At 34.7% G+C, this 16139-nt stretch overlaps 1 long non-coding RNA gene across 1 annotated transcript; it reads left to right on the forward strand.

Moving 5' to 3' along the window:
* Positions 1 to 2281: 2281 nt before the first annotated feature.
* Positions 2282 to 15517, forward strand: LOC113471070. Its single transcript, XR_003393911.1, has 2 exons — positions 2282 to 2625; positions 15179 to 15517. It is a non-coding gene; the product is annotated as an uncharacterized LOC113471070 (long non-coding RNA).
* Positions 15518 to 16139: the final 622 nt, after the last annotated feature.

Raw genomic sequence — 16139 nt, forward strand, 5'->3', positions numbered from 1 at the left:
CTGGATGCTAAGGGAATTACCCGTTTATATCGCATGGTTGGTAGATATAAAGGGTGTCCCAATAAGAACGCAAGATTTGATTATTATTATTTATTATTATTATTATTATTATTATTTTTTTTTTTTTTTAGCAAACATGTATGTAAAGGTACATAGGTAGTAGGTACACACATTTTCTTCAAATTATTTCTAAATTAAATTTAAATTATACTATCTAGCGCCTAAGGAAAAGATTACTTACCTCATCTACTAGGTACATTTTATCCTACCGTTACAGCTAACTGACTATTCTGACAACTGGGGCAAAATCTAGTAGCTAATTTAATAAACGCGCTGTAGTTTTCTAGTAGGTAGCTATAAGTATAATGCGATTCTCGATTAATGTCGATCCGACTCAGTAAACCCCAGCTTCAATCGGTCAGTAAAGCTGTGTCTACAATACCTACATGTAATTGACGAACATCGCTTGAGTGTAGAACGAACGTTCGAACATCGATTGATGGATTACCTGAGTGTGGACCGTTTCACTTTGTAAAACTAATTTTCAAGATGAGTGCATTTTCAATGACGTAAGTAAGTTTGAAAGTTCTTCAAATTTGAGTTACGCATAATCGTCTTTCTCAAAAGTTAAGAGAGGATTGAGCGTAGTCCTCATAAGGATAGGTGTTTTTATATTAAGCTTTCATTGCAATCGCTATTTGTAGGTATATTGAGTTGTTCTCACATCAAGAGGAGTTAGTTTCTTAGTTTGAACAAATAATGTAAGTAGGTATAGCACTATGTCGAGGCTGCATTGACCATGAAGTAAATAAAGGCCACCTCAACGTACGTAGGTATTCTCTATTTATTTTGAAGAACTTTATCCTAACGTATTTGAAGTTCGTCCCTGGTTTTTCCAATGCTCAATTTACCCAATTACTTTTCGGTTTACCTGCGTTGTTTTTCTCCTCCTAATTCAATAATAACTTATTTATTGGTCTACTATCTTTGATAATGCTATAATTACTTTAGTTTCACACTAATTTCATTAGTTACCTACTTTTGTTGTCTTGTTGCGGAATGTGATAAAATTGCTAACATAACCGGCAACACATTTTGGTTACTGATTGTTAATTTCGGGGTTTGATTCCTGCCTGGGGCGAACTATCATTCATCAATTTAGTTTCACACTAATTTCATTAGTTACCTACTTTTGTTGTCTTGTTGCGGAATGTGATAAAGTTGCTAACATAACCGGCAACACATTTTGGTTACTGATTGTTAATTTCGGGGTTTGATTCCTGCCTGGGGCGAACTATCATTCATCAATTCTAAAAATCCCCCCCCCCGAAATTGAACCATGAGGCCTGTGGCGCTGTGTTAAAGTTGAATCTGGGTAGGAAAATCATGTGGATCCCCCAACGAAGGTAAATCCTGGCCACGCCACTGGCCAACTAGTTACCTACTTGAAACACAACTATATCACAGTTATGTATATCATACTTCTGATGACGTCCCTTCCAATCACACCGAAACGTTTAAGTAATTTTCAATGAAGGATCATTATGTGGAGAAAAAGCCACAAGAGACCTCTTCTAACCTTTTTTCAGTCGACTATTTCGAGTACCTACCTACTTGTGAGATTTAATTTTATTAAAAGCTTCTCCTTCCTACTTCCTACACTTAATTTGATTTGAAACTTTTGTTTGCATATATTGTTCAACTTTGCTTCAGTAGTTCTCATTCTCTCTCCCTCCCTACCCCTGTCTTTTGGGTTCTTTTGTGTCAAGCTGCCGAAAAGGGGACAGAGTTGATACGTTCTATCTAGAGTAAGAAGATCGTATATTATGGCCGATCTTCATCTCTTGGCAATGAAGTTGTAAAATATATTGAAATAAAAGGTGTTGTCATTGCTATAGGTAGAAAGGAAAGTATTGGAAACTGTTGGATGTGATCTTAGGTAGGCGTAAAAAGGCAGGAGTGATTTTAATCTTCTATCTTTTTCTTTTAATAAGATTTGTGAGGGGTGTGACTTGTTTGAGGAGTTTACTTACGTATGTAAATTTAATGACACACTGGCGTCCTTAGGTCGGTACTTGGCCTAACGCACTACCGTGCGTCTAGATATTCAATATCCCACAGCCTATCCCCAAACCATTCAAAACCCTCGCTTGTCGCTTGTTTTCAATTTAGGCGCACGGCAATGCGCCACGCCAAGTTCTGGTCTCAGCACGTAGTGTGTTGAGAAATAGGGAACAGCTGGAAGTATGCAAACACATTTGAGAATGAGAAAAAGAAGAAGAAGAAGAAGAAGAAGAAAGTTGTTGAGGTAGTAAAATTAAATCTCGAAAATTTGCGAAAATTCTATCCAAAACATAACTAATAATATATTACACCCTCTCAAGGTATACAAGGTACCCCCTACCCCTACATAGGTAAACATGATTTACTCTGAAAGCTCCAAAACTTAGCAACCTACTACTCTGTAAAAAGTTTTATTAATCTTACAGAAAAGATATAAGAGGGGCAACTTTTGATTCATGGTATAGATTGCCAAAGAAGCAACAGACATCCAAATTCTGGGCTTCAGGGACGATCTAATGATTCTAATGGAATAAAGAGGCTTGTAGGTGGTCCTCTTAAAAAGTAAGTAGACCTTTTTAGACCCCACAAAATCTCAACTAGGTAACTAATAGGTACAGGTATCTTATCATTAGTAAAAAAAGGACCCAAAATTTAATGATACAGCCTACATAATATGTATGTAAGTATAAGTTTGAAGTTCTTAACATATAGTAGTAATATGTAATTCTTACTTGAGCGATAGGTTGAACTTTATGTAGAATTCAGCTTAGAGTGTACTATATACCTACCTTATATACATCAGTAACGAATTCAAGGAGAGAGAGAGAGAGAGAGAAAGAATTATCGAAGAGAAAAATGGGATGTTAGAGACTATAGACATGGAACTTTGAACAGTCTCCTAACAACCACCTCACAATTCACACTATTAGTCGATAGTGGGTAACAAGTCAAGAACTTTCCCGTAATTGCGAGTGGGACCACTTGAAAATTATCAAGCTTTTCAATAGCACCTCGATAACAATTCCCCCCCGGAAACAATAAGGGCTGCCTCACACTACAAAATTTTCGATTAAATGGACATGCCTATAATACGAGTACCGAGTATGTATTAGAATGCACAGTTGCACACACAGTACAATGAAATTATTAGATTTTTACTGTAAAATAATTTGAAGAGCTGTTAACCGACTGCTCAATCAGTAGGTTCCTATTGTACAACAGACACCTACAGTTCATTATGAGAGTGTATACAGTAAAGTAATAAGAAATAAATCGTTGAGATGTCCTTCCTTACCAAGTTTTTAACTCAATAGAGAATAGAGTAATCCAAGTTTTCAACAGCCTAGTGTGCGCTGTGGAATCATCACCAAATTCGATTAAACCGTCAGGCGACTGAGAAGTTAGTAGTGTGCGATAACCCTAATGTACAGAAGAATAGGCAGGGAAATGCTCGGAGGTCTTTTGAGAAATTAAATCAATTAAAATTTCGTTCAAGTATCTTCCCTCTTCCCTACTCTTTGTATGTGTAAAGTGTAGAGAAAAGTGTGAAGTGCCCTCTGAATTGTGGAATCTCCGGTATGTTGGCAAGCACACAAGTTTCAATGAGATCGGAGTCCGGTCAGGTCAGGTTAGTAGATTAAGGTGACCCTTCTAACCCCCTCAACTTTAGAAAAGAAAAATAATTCAAATTTATGCTTTGGAGATTATCCACAAAAAAGGAGTGTCTCTAAAACACATCAAATCTCGTCAGACCGGTGCTTGACAAACACTAATGCACGCATAAATTCCATTAATGAAGACAATCAGTGACTTTCGAATGAAGCATTAAGGTGCGTTTTCACCAACGCGACCTCTGTCGCGCGACGTGACCTGTTTTCACTTGCAATTAAAAAATATTTTAATTTATTTATTTTTTTTTTTTGAAACTGTGTATTCAAATAAATATGTAATAGAAGAATAAATAAATATGTAATAGAAAAATAAATAAATATGTACATAGGTACCTATAGGTAGTTGGTAAATACAAGAAGTGATACCTGAAGTAAAGGCGTTGAGCCATTCGAAAAGAATAGTATATTTCTTGACACAGGGGAGTATCGAACCCGTAACTTCTCAACAGTAAGTCGGATAGTGTGACCTTTGCCAAAGTCCGAGTAGTCAACTCTACCTTGGCAATGTTGATTTAAAATCAAATATTTCTCTTTCAAATCAACTTGGCCTAAAAACGGAAAGCATAGTCAACTATGCCTCGAGAATCAACATATTAGCAAACTAGGTACCTACATAGATTTTCTTTTTCTCTTATCTAGCTCTCTCTCTCCTTGTTAACTTCAGGCTTTCCTGAATAGATTCCCAGTCCCTTCCCTAAACAAGTAGGTACGTAGATATCCATTTCATTACGTGGCATATTTTTCTACGTAATTATTTACCTACAAAGTTTGACATAAATTATGACATCATCCTTTGGAAAACTTTAGTACAAGACGACCCTGGTGTGACATTTTTCACGACATTTTTACCAACATCATCCTGACATTGGTGCTGAATGGAGACAGCATAAATGTTAATGAAGCAATGAGTGATAAACGTTTCGAGTAGGTGATTATTATTATAACTGATGTTTCCCAATGGAAAGCAAATGAGAAGAATATTATTGTGGAGAGAGAGAAAAAAAAAAGCACGAGGGCTTTTATTTATAATGATAGGGTACAGGTGGGGTGAGGGGTGAGGTTGATGAAATTTATTCCTTGCACATTTTAAATCCTTCAAGTTGTAAGTGTCAAGAAAAACTATTCTACGAAAAAATAAAAACATGAAAACCATGTCATCATTTGTAAAATTCAATTGAGTGAGATCCATACAGAGTGTTTAGAAGAGCATATTCCTGGGAGTGCTAAGAATGTTTCACCTAATGAACTCACACCCGGAAACACTTCATCTCCAGGCTAATAGTGTAGTTTTTCTGGGGTTTCCAGGCGTCGTTGTTGCTACAGTTTGTCTCAAGACTTTTGAAACGCTCTTTGATTTTGTTTGAGTAAATAAAGTAAATTTTATTCACTTCAAATATTGTTAGTCATGCCACTTGAGTTCTTGACTAATGAAGTTTGTAAAACTATTTAGGGCGTTTAAAAAAATCATAGGTTACCGTTGTAACATTATAAACTCATTGCGTCAAGATTCGTGTTTACATTTCATTTGTGTAAAGGTTCTAGAACTCAGGTGACAACATAATTCTAGTCTTCCATTCAAAACTCTAAATCAATAATAAGAAGTAATTGATGACAAATTCGTTTAAAAATAAAAAAAAAAAATGGTCACTATCCCAGGGGCTCTACTTTAATAAAATCGTTAATAATATGTCAAACTCATGTCATTTTGTCATTCCAATTTTGGACATCTGAAATTTTCTCTAAAATAGTTCATTTTTACTCCTTTTAAGCCGCAATACCTAAATTATTTACATAGATATTATTTTAATATTTTCCCATTGACTTAAAAAAAAAAGATTAAAATTATGATTGTTATTTTCGTCCAAAAAATTGCTACAGTAATAAGGAGAGGGGTTTGGTATTATAATAAGTATAAAGACACGTTTCGTACTGTCGTAAGTTTCATTTTCAGTAACGACTCCCCAGAGCAAACTTACCCATTATTGAGTCGATTTTTTTATGCTGAAAATGTTTTTTAATTTATTTTTTTGTTCCAAAGGCTGTGGGGTAGAAGGACTTTTAAAATATCAAAACTGAAGGAATGTATCCATATACGCGTTTGTGCTCTCATTTAATATTTCTGCTTACTCTGGCATTTGTAGGTACGTATATGTATAATCCGGAGGATCTTGATAAACGATGCTGAAAATGTTTTTTAATTTATTTTTTTGTTCCAAAGGCTGTGGGGTAGAAGGACTTTTAAAATATCAAAACTGAAGGAATGTATCCATACGCGTTTGTGCTCTCATTTAATATTTCTGCTTACTCTGGCATTTGTAGGTACGTATATGTATAATCCGGAGGATCTTGATAAACGTAGAAAACTAGGAATTGTACCTACTCGTACCCAGGCTAACGCTCATATTCATAGTCGTTCTTCAAAAATCGATCTCCAATTGGACGTTTTCTCATATTTTATTCATGCCTGAACAGTCCTGTTCAGGAGTGGACCTATGTATAAGTATGTAAGTAGATGATACCAATACGAATAACCCGGGCTAAGAAGTAAATACTTTACGTGAGGCATTTTTACCAAAGAATGTGAGAGAGAATAAGAGAAGAATAATAAAGAAAAGGGTATACCCCTTTTTAGACGGAAAACTCATTTTACCACTATTGAGTGGACCTATGTATAAGTATGTAAGTAGATGATACCAATACGAATAACCCGGGCTAAGAAGTAAATACTTTACGTGAGGGCTAGGTTCGCTATACTTTGGTAATAGAAAGTAAAAATCCAAGAGGAACTTTGTGTCGATTACACCATTGTTGACGACAAAAAGGAAAAATAATAATTAATTAAACTATTTTATTTTTTTTTCTCTACTTTTTTGTTGCATAGAGAAGTTTGGACTTGTACTCGTACCTACCTTTCCTTTTTATTATTTTCTCAACTTTTAAAAAGACGTGATAGTTATGTAGAAAGAAAGAAAGAAATGATAGTTATGTAGAAAGAAAGAAAGAAAGACATGATAGTTATGTAGAAAGAAAGAAAGAAAGAAAGAAAGAAAGAAAGGAAGAAAGAAAGAAAGGAAGAAAGAAAGGAAGAAAGAAAGAAAGAAAGAAAGAAAGAAAGAAAGAAAGAAAAAATAGTGGGTGGCCTAACGTCACAATTTTGGCCAAAAGCTGCATTTATTCAGGAAAGCACCAAATTTGGTATGGACCTTCATTGGAGCCACAACCACAGTAAGTTCATGACAAATAGGTAAAAAAAAACCTTAGGTCTATCGCCGGTTTTCATTATTATTAGTGGTTCTCAAAAAATCCAACCCTGGGAAGGATAATAGAAAGTAAAAAACCTTAGGTCTATCGCCGGTTTTCATTATTATTAGTGGTTCTCAAAAAACCCAACCCTGGGAAAGATCTTATAGACACCCTGTTTATACATATTATTATGTATTTATCCCTTGTTAGCAAGATCGTAAATATCATGGTGATGTTCGAAGTCAAATCGGATAGATGCTGATTAAAATGACACCTTGACATTAAATAGGGTACAATGGGTATACATACTACATACCGACTGGGTATTTGCAATATTATTTAGGTATAATTTGTTTATTGGCCGAAAGTAGTGAAGGTCTACGTTTTAACTCGACATTTTTGCATTTGGTTTGGATTTTTGAATGTTTGAACAAGATTGTTCCGCTGTAACTCCCAATTTCCTGGTCTGATTTTGATAAAATTTGATACAAGTTTACGTCGCATCAAAGTAATTTGTTTATTGGCCGAAAGTAGTGAAGGTCTACGTTTTAACTCGACATTTTTGCATTTGGTTTGGATTTTTGAATGTTTGAACAAGATTGTTCCGCTGTAACTCCCAATTTCCTGGTCTGATTTTGATAAAATTTGATACAAGTTTACGTCGCATCAAAGATCGTCGCAAGTTCAAGTTTGGAGTCCCAGAATTGAGCGGGGCCGATAGAATAATACTTTACTAGGTATTTCATGAAATGCCCAGGCAAATCATAAAATATCATATTACCATCGATTTCATTATAATTACGTCGCATCAAAGATCGTCGCAAGTTCAAGTTTGGAGTCCCAGAATTGAGCGGGGCCGATAGAATAATACTTTACTAGGTATTTCTAATCCAAGTTTTCAACAGCCTAGTGTGCGCTGTGGAATCATCACCAAATTCGATTAAACCGTCAGGCGACTGAGAAGTTACCAAATGTGACAAGGATGCAACAAAAAACGTTTGGTTGAGATGGTTGCTGCGCTTGGCGGTATTTTGACCGCTTTTGGAGCTATTTGTATATTGAGTTGTTCTCACATCAAGAGGAGTTAGTTTCTTAGTTTCAACAAATAATGTAAGTAGGTATAGCACTATGTCGAGGCTGCATTGACCATGAAGTAAATAAAGGCCACCTCAACGTACGTAAGTATTCTCTATTTATTTTGAAGAACTTTATCCAACACACACACACACACACACACACACACACACACACAAATATTAATTTTTATATATTAGATACATGTATATAAAACACAATTTAGTATGATGTTATTTTGATTCTCAGAATTTTATATGTACTTTGTCCGGTACTTCTCGTTAATAGCTACGTTACATTTAGGTAGGTAACAATATATCTACGTACCTTACAAGTATCTGTATCTACTATCTAACCTACCCTCTTTTCCTTCCCTATACATATGCATATCTTCCGCAAGACATGATCATCATTTTAATAAATCCCCAATTCTGTGAACTTGAGCATTAAATTTTGTGTAGGTATCATGTTTTCTTCAAGTCCTTCTCTCTCTTTCTCTCTCTCCCTTTATGTATTCTCGTTATGTTATAGGGTGGACACGACTTGGATGTTTTGATGGAAATCAAAGCTAGGTGTAAAAAGCGCTATTTGTCTGTTGAGTGAAACCAGCATAAAAGTTCGGTAAAACCCAAAATTAATACGGTTAAGTCCTTCTTAGAACCCCCGATGAATGGGGTTATCTTACAGACATATGGTTCTGGTAACTTTCCATCAAACAGAGCAGATCTCCTAGAGTTATTAAAGTCTGCCAATGAGAGAGGAGTCATTATTGTCAATTGTTCTCAGTGCAGCAGAGAGCGTTACCGATGTTGGAGTGATAACAGGCTATGATATGACACCTGAATCCGCCCTGACTAAGTTGTCATACGTATTGTCAAAATCTGATTGGACGTTGGAAAAGAAGAGATAATTAATTAAACTAAGGAAAAATAGAAGGACCATAACCGGCCCTGGTTGTCAGATCGACCTAAAATTTGTACCAAGGTAATATTTTAGAATTTCGGCCACAACCACAGTAAGTTCATGACAAATAGGTAAAAAAAAACCTTAGGTCTATCGCCGGTTTTCATTATTATTAGTGGTTCTCAAAAAATCCAACCCTGGGAAAGATCTTATAGACACCCTGTTTATACATATTATTATGTATTTATCCCTTGTTAGCAAGATCGTAAATATCATGGTGATGTTCGAAGTCAAATCGGATAGATGCTGATTAAAATGACACCTTGACATTAAATAGGGTACAATGGGTATACATACTACATACCGACTGGGTATTTGCAATATTATTTATATGCACCAAAAAATGGGGGTTCTCATTTGAAATTCCAATGTTGGTACCAAGTTAGCGGAATTCACGAAACTGTTCGCAAAATTTCAAAATTGACAAAAAAAAAAAAAATCTTTGTAAAAATCAAAGAATTACCTAGATACCTACGTGTGTGTGTGTGTGTGTGTGTGTGTGTGTGTTTTTCTCGAAAATTCCAACAGATTCGGAGCAATTTGAGTGGACCACACATTGGTGGACACCCTGTAGTACACTCAATAAACTTAAGAGCTAAAGCTATGACTATGAAAGGTTTCAAATTACACGCTCACAATGTCTTCATCTTATACCTACAGGGTGTCCCTGGGACTATTTTTTTTTTTTATGTTTATATTATGTATACCTTAATGCTACTATCTTCTTCTTTTTCTTCGCCTTTTCCCGTGTAGAGACGGTGTTGGCGTTTTTTGTCAGCCTCTCAATCTCTCTACTTAAGTATCCTACTAAACGTAGGTACGAGTAACTCTACTTATGTATTTTTTCTCCATAAGTACTACCCTGTAGATATCTACATGAGCATTTGACAGTGTGCTATATTACTATATCTCTTTACTGATGACGCTCTTTGCCTTTATTTTTCCTTTTTAATTCCAAAAAATCCAATGAGCCATAAAATTGCAATCTGCAGTATCCTACTATGTATTTATTATATGTATCTATATATTTATTTTTCTTAACCTTTTGCCTCCCTCCGATCAGTTTTCAATTCGCAATAAGTGGAGAGAGATTCAAATCTATATAAATAAAATTGTAGATTTGTCTGTACATTGCTTAGAATCGTGAAATTTTTAGTTATTCTTACTCCTTATGCATCCACTGGACCAACCGTGCCCCCAATTGGGTGCCAACTTTGGTTTTTTAAATGAGAAACCCCATTTTTTTATTGCATATTCGTGTTACACGTTAAATATAAGGTATAATCGACTACTCACTCGATTTTTTTTTTTTTAGGTTCGTGGAATTCGGAAATCATGAATCACAAAAATGCCTCTAAAGTACAAGTTACACTGGTTACATTATTATTTCAATATGTTCCAATATTTCGCTGTTTCCTATTTGCGCGATGATCGCGAAATCCACGAATCCTGCATATTTCTCAAAGGTACGTCTGATAATATCAAATCATGCTATTTTTTACTCTTAAATCTTGTGGTGACATTACTTTTTCAATTCACGTCATTTTTGGCGGTTCGCGGATTTTGCAAACACCGCAAACCGTCCAAAAAAAGTTAATTAAAAAAGTAACATCACCTCCAGATTTAGGAGCGAAAAATAGCATGATTTGATATATCACACACGTACGAGTTATGTAACTATGTAGGTAACTTGGAAAAATAGGTAGGATTCGCGCATTTCGCGAACACCGCGCAAATCGAAAATAGCGAAATATTGGACCAAACCAAAATAATAATGAAACCAAAAGACTTGGGAACAAAATACACTCTAATTTGATGGCTCGCACTTGTACCTAGTTTAGAGGCATTTTTGTGATTGGCGATTTCCGAATTCCGCTCTATTATACTTTAAATTTAACGGAAAACGAATATGTAAAAAAATGGGGGTTTCTCAAAAAAAAAAAAAAAAAAAAAAAAAAAAAAAGAGGACCCCATACATTAGAAAAATTTCTGTCTGTCTGTCTGTGGGTATGTCTGTCTGTCACGCTAAATAGACTTCTGGTTGTTCTCTTTTCACGCAAAAACGGCTCGACCGATTTTGATGAAATTTTTTGTGGTTGTTAAGAAAAGTACTCCGATATTGCCAAAACATCCGCATCCGAGAAAAATAGTTTAAGCATAAATTCTGGGACATCCTGTGTATCATAAATGTATATATACATAATTATAATTATATCTACATTTTTTAAACCTATATCTAAGTTCTATTACAAAAGAAATAAAGATGAATATTATCACAAAAATTTATATGACTTAAAATGGTTATCTGAAGCTGGCGGTAGAGATAAGAGTGAAGACGAGAGACAGGCACGATATACTGATCACACAACTCTCTGATGAGGCTGTAAAAAAGAGAAACGATGAATAAAGTACTTTCTAATCCAGCAAGAAAGAAAAAGAAAAAAGTATTGTACCTATTTATATTGTTTATAGGGGGAACACGAAGAACGTTAACAAAATCCGGCTGTAGGTAACAGTATTGGTGGAAGAACAAGGAAAAAAACTATTTATATTGTTTATAGGGGGAACACGAAGAACGTTAACAAAATCCGGCTGTAGGTAACAGTATTGGTGGAAGAACAAGGAAAAAATGTGGAATTTGTCACCCGGTCAAAAATTAAAAAAAAATCAAATTAAATATCAAGTTTTTCCAAAAAACGGCCTGTGGTGCATTCCCCCTCATATTCTTTGATGTTCTGTATATTGCATATTTTATTTAAATGAAGGGGTAATCTTACTGATTTTTAGGTACCTCTATTTTTCTGGAAAAAGTCATGGAAATTTTCTGGAAAAGTCAATGAATAGTCATGGAATTTCATTCCAAGAAAAGCGTATAAACCCTGAAATATAACATAACAAATGTATGCTTATTTGCTTATGAATCTTATGCAAGTTTCAAGCTCATTAGGAACTTATCATCAAACGATCCGTGTACACATTTAATTGGTAGGCTATTATGAGTAGGTACTCTATACTCAATAATAAGTATATACTTAGTCAATTTTCAATCTAGGTAGGTTTTTAAATATCGATTGCCAATTTCAAAGTGAAGTATCTGGTATGAATACTTAGGTAGTTATATTTTTATGGTAGCTATTATAGTTAGGTAGATACTTATTTAGTTTTTTTCTTACTTCTAAATAAACGATAAACCGTAGGTATTAGGTAGGTATTGGAAAAGTTAAAAAAAAAAAAAAACAACAACAACAACAACAACAACAACAACAACTAGGTATACCTATCTACAACTTTATCTCGTATTTCTATTTTTTGTAAGTAGGTACAATTTACCAAAGCAACTCTGAGGAAAAGCTTCCTAAGAAGAAACCTATACCTGCCATTTGAAAGTCAAACTTCTACGTTGGAAAAAAAGTTCTGTGAAAAAAAGTTTTCCTTCTTACTTACCTGCCTACCTATATTTACTTCTTGTTAAAGTAAAATTAAATTTTATGTACCTAATATATATTTTTCTTTCTTCAGAAAAAATACCCAATGTAAGCTAATTTAATAGAAAAGTTTTTTAGTATGTAGGTACTTGTTTATAAGTCAGGTTAATACAAGAAAGGAAGAGGAAAAATGCTTACCTGTAGGTAACTTGTATAGGTATATAACCTATATTAAGGCTATTATTATTATTTACTCTTTATTGTTTATAATTACATGTACACAAAAATTACAAGCAAGGGGCGAAATTATTGCCTAAGGCAATCTCTACCATTCAACCCTAACTACTTAAAACTCTACTTTTTTGTTGCATAGAGAAGTTTGGACTTGTACTCGTACCTACCTTTCCTTTTTATTATTTTCTCAACTTTTAAAATGTTCAACATTTTATTTTATTCGTAGGATAATTTTCTTTTCACAATCAATAACTTCCTTCTAACAACAGTAAAATCATTTTTCCAGGGGCAAAGTTATAAATTATATTATTTATTATTGTTCGTTACCCTACTATGTAGTAGAGGTACATATTTTTAAAGAACTCTCTTTCTTGCTATGTGAAATTGGCACATCCACTCAGGGTCCGAGGAAGTGGCCTACCATCCTAGTAGAGGTACATATTTTTAAAGAACTCTCTTTCTTGCTATGTGAAATTGGCACATCCACTCAGGGTCCGAGGAAGTGGCCTACCATTCTATGTAGGGGAACACGAGCAAAAAGGTTTCTTACTTTTTAGCCCGTCCTTCCTTTATTATTACGATAGTAATAAAAAAAGGTATAAGGGACGGGCTATTGTATTCGCTTCGGTGTCGTCTACAAGAGAATATCTTAAATATTATACAAGATTGTTAGGGGTACAGTGAGAAGAAAAAAGAAAGATACCTACCTACTTGAGAAGAAGAGAATATCTTAAATATTATACAAGATTGTTAGGGGTACAGTGAGAAGAAAAAAGAAAGATACCTACCTACTTGAGAAGGAGAACGTCAGGAAAGAAAAGAACAAAGAACGGAAAAAGAAAACAAGGGACTAAAGAAGGAAGGGAGCAAAGATAAATGAGAAAGAGAGAACATACGGAGGTGGGGAAGACAGGAAAGAGAGAACATAAAGCAAGTGGCGAAAGAGAAGAGAGAGAAAAAAAGGAGCTGTTTAAGTGAATTTAGACCAAGAGATTCGAGAAGAAGGGATCCCCCTTTCTTGAAAAAAAAAAAAAAAAGAATAATACACACAAGTTGTGTTAAATTAAATTCGAACGTTTTACACAGAAACCTCCAAAGATTCCCAATGAGGATCTCGGCAGTGCGCCAGGCCAAGTTCCAGCCTAACGCACACAGTTATCAGTATACACTATACAACATACCTATGGTTTATATTTCGGCCGTTGAAGGTACGTTATAGTGAGTTATGACTGTTATGAGATAACTCTGTTCAAATATACTAGTACATATATCCTACAACTTGAACTGTTGAGAAATATGGCTATAGGTGACTACTTAAAAATTTGCCTCTATTATGTAAGATCTCAGAAATGCAGCAAGATCTAGGCGCACGGCAGTGCGTCAAAAAGCCACAAAACTGGTTTTCGGGGGATTTTTGTTACATTTTCTCACACAAATGAGCTCTGATCTTGAAATTTGTTGCGACGACCTATGAACTCAAAGCGAGAAAGTTTTAGATAAAACTTCAGTCGTTTTAAGACCGGTTTTAGCGTCACCTACATATGTTAGGCTACGCCGAGCAAGGCCAATAAATGAATGGGTGACTTCAACATTATATTGGGAATAAAGGGAGAACGGGCTCTAGTCTTAATTTTAAATCACTTCATGAAAGTAAAATCAAAAAATCAAATCAAGAATAATAATAAACTGAATATTAAACAAATTATACCTTATCCATTTGAATATGGCAGCAAGGATTCATCTAAAAAGTAGGCTACGTTGCCAAACGTGTCAAAGGTTCAACGGTAGAATATCTTTAAGGTACTGATTTTCTCTAATCACGATCGAATAAACTGCGGGCTAAAAATTTTCGGAGGGACGGGCCCAGCTTTTTTTTTACATTGGAAAACGTCAAAACTTACAAACATAGGTACTCGTACATAGAGCTGTAGGAATATGAAATGAGAATTTTTCCCCTCTTCAGAAATTTGCATACCGCTTAGCGAGTTTAGGACATTCAAATGTACATATTACATAACATGATACTCACCCCTAACTTAGCTTAGGTAGGTAACATTCTTCTAGGTAACTACACCATCGTTCAAGCAATGAGCTTAAAAACCAACAATAGTAGTAGGAAATGAAGTTATAAATATGGTGAAAACCCACCTTTAGGCGTTCGTAGTTCCATATAGTGTGTTCATAAAGTCCCCCCCTCATCTTAATTTTTGAACTGATGAATTTAGAAACCTGCATTAAGTAAACGAGCCTAAAATTTCGGAACTTCAATTTTCACCCCCGGAGGCCATCAGGACCGAAAGTCTAAATTTCATTTTTGGGTCTGAATTTCAATATGAACGATTAGAGGGACCCATTTGAAGCAGAAATCACCAATCGATAATATACATAAATATGAAGTTTCCATTTTTGATGCATTTTTTCTAACAAGGTAGGTTATCTTCTTTTATAAATTATTCTGACAGAACCTTTTTATTATATGTATTTTATTCTTTCTTTTTTGCTCAGGTATTATGGAGTTTGTGCAACCAAACAACCTACAGTACAGCCGCCACTGATTAGAATCGAAGCATGGATGATATAAACTGTGCATATCCAGTCTGAATCGCTGGTGATGAAAAGTTTAAACAACAAAGAAAACGGAAACTTTTTTTATATATAGCTAGATACCTACACTTTCCGGCGCGGAAAAATCAGGGGAAAAGGAAATCGACGTGCATACGTCGAAACGTTGTTGTGTATTGTATGCTTTTTGCAAGCAAGACCTTTTTGTTTGAATGACATGGATTTTTTTTTGTCGTAAATTTCTCCTTTTGATTTGCTTGCGGTGAAAGTTTAATTGACCGAAATCGAGATTGACTTCTGGATGTATGTATCTTATTGTTCTTATTTACCTTTCCTGCCTTTTCTTTTCTCTTTAGGTTTGGTCGTTTATTTTGAGAAAGGGTGTGTACTGTGTAGGTATATCAAGGTTTTAATAGTGGATTCATAGGAAGTAGAAGAATTAATTTGGGTGCATAGGTGCTAATTCCAGAGATCTTTTTCAAAGGTTATAACCAGATTCAGGCATGTCAAACTGGCGGCCCGCTGCGAGCCACAAGGGTATAATATTAAATAAATCAATAATATTTCACAAGGAGACATTTTTTTTTTTTTTATTTTATTACTTTAACTTTGAAACAAAATGAAGTTAAAAAGTACTTCTTGGTAAACGTATCTAATAAAAGGTTTTAATAGTGGATTCATAGGAAGTAGAAGAATTAATTTGGGTGCATAGGTGCTAATTCCAGAGATCTTTTTCAAAGGTTATAACCAGATTTTTTTTTTTTTGCTACCGCCATAATGCGATAATTTTTCTACCACGGAAAGCCGGCGGCATAATATGTAAAACAAATTCATCTATATAAATAAAATTGTAGATTTGTCTGTACATTGCTTAGAATCGTGAAATTTTTAGTTATTCTTACTC

This window comes from Diaphorina citri, unplaced genomic scaffold, assembly GCF_000475195.1.
Source record: "Diaphorina citri unplaced genomic scaffold, Diaci psyllid genome assembly version 1.1 scaffold59, whole genome shotgun sequence".
NCBI lineage: Eukaryota > Metazoa > Arthropoda > Insecta > Hemiptera > Psyllidae > Diaphorina > Diaphorina citri.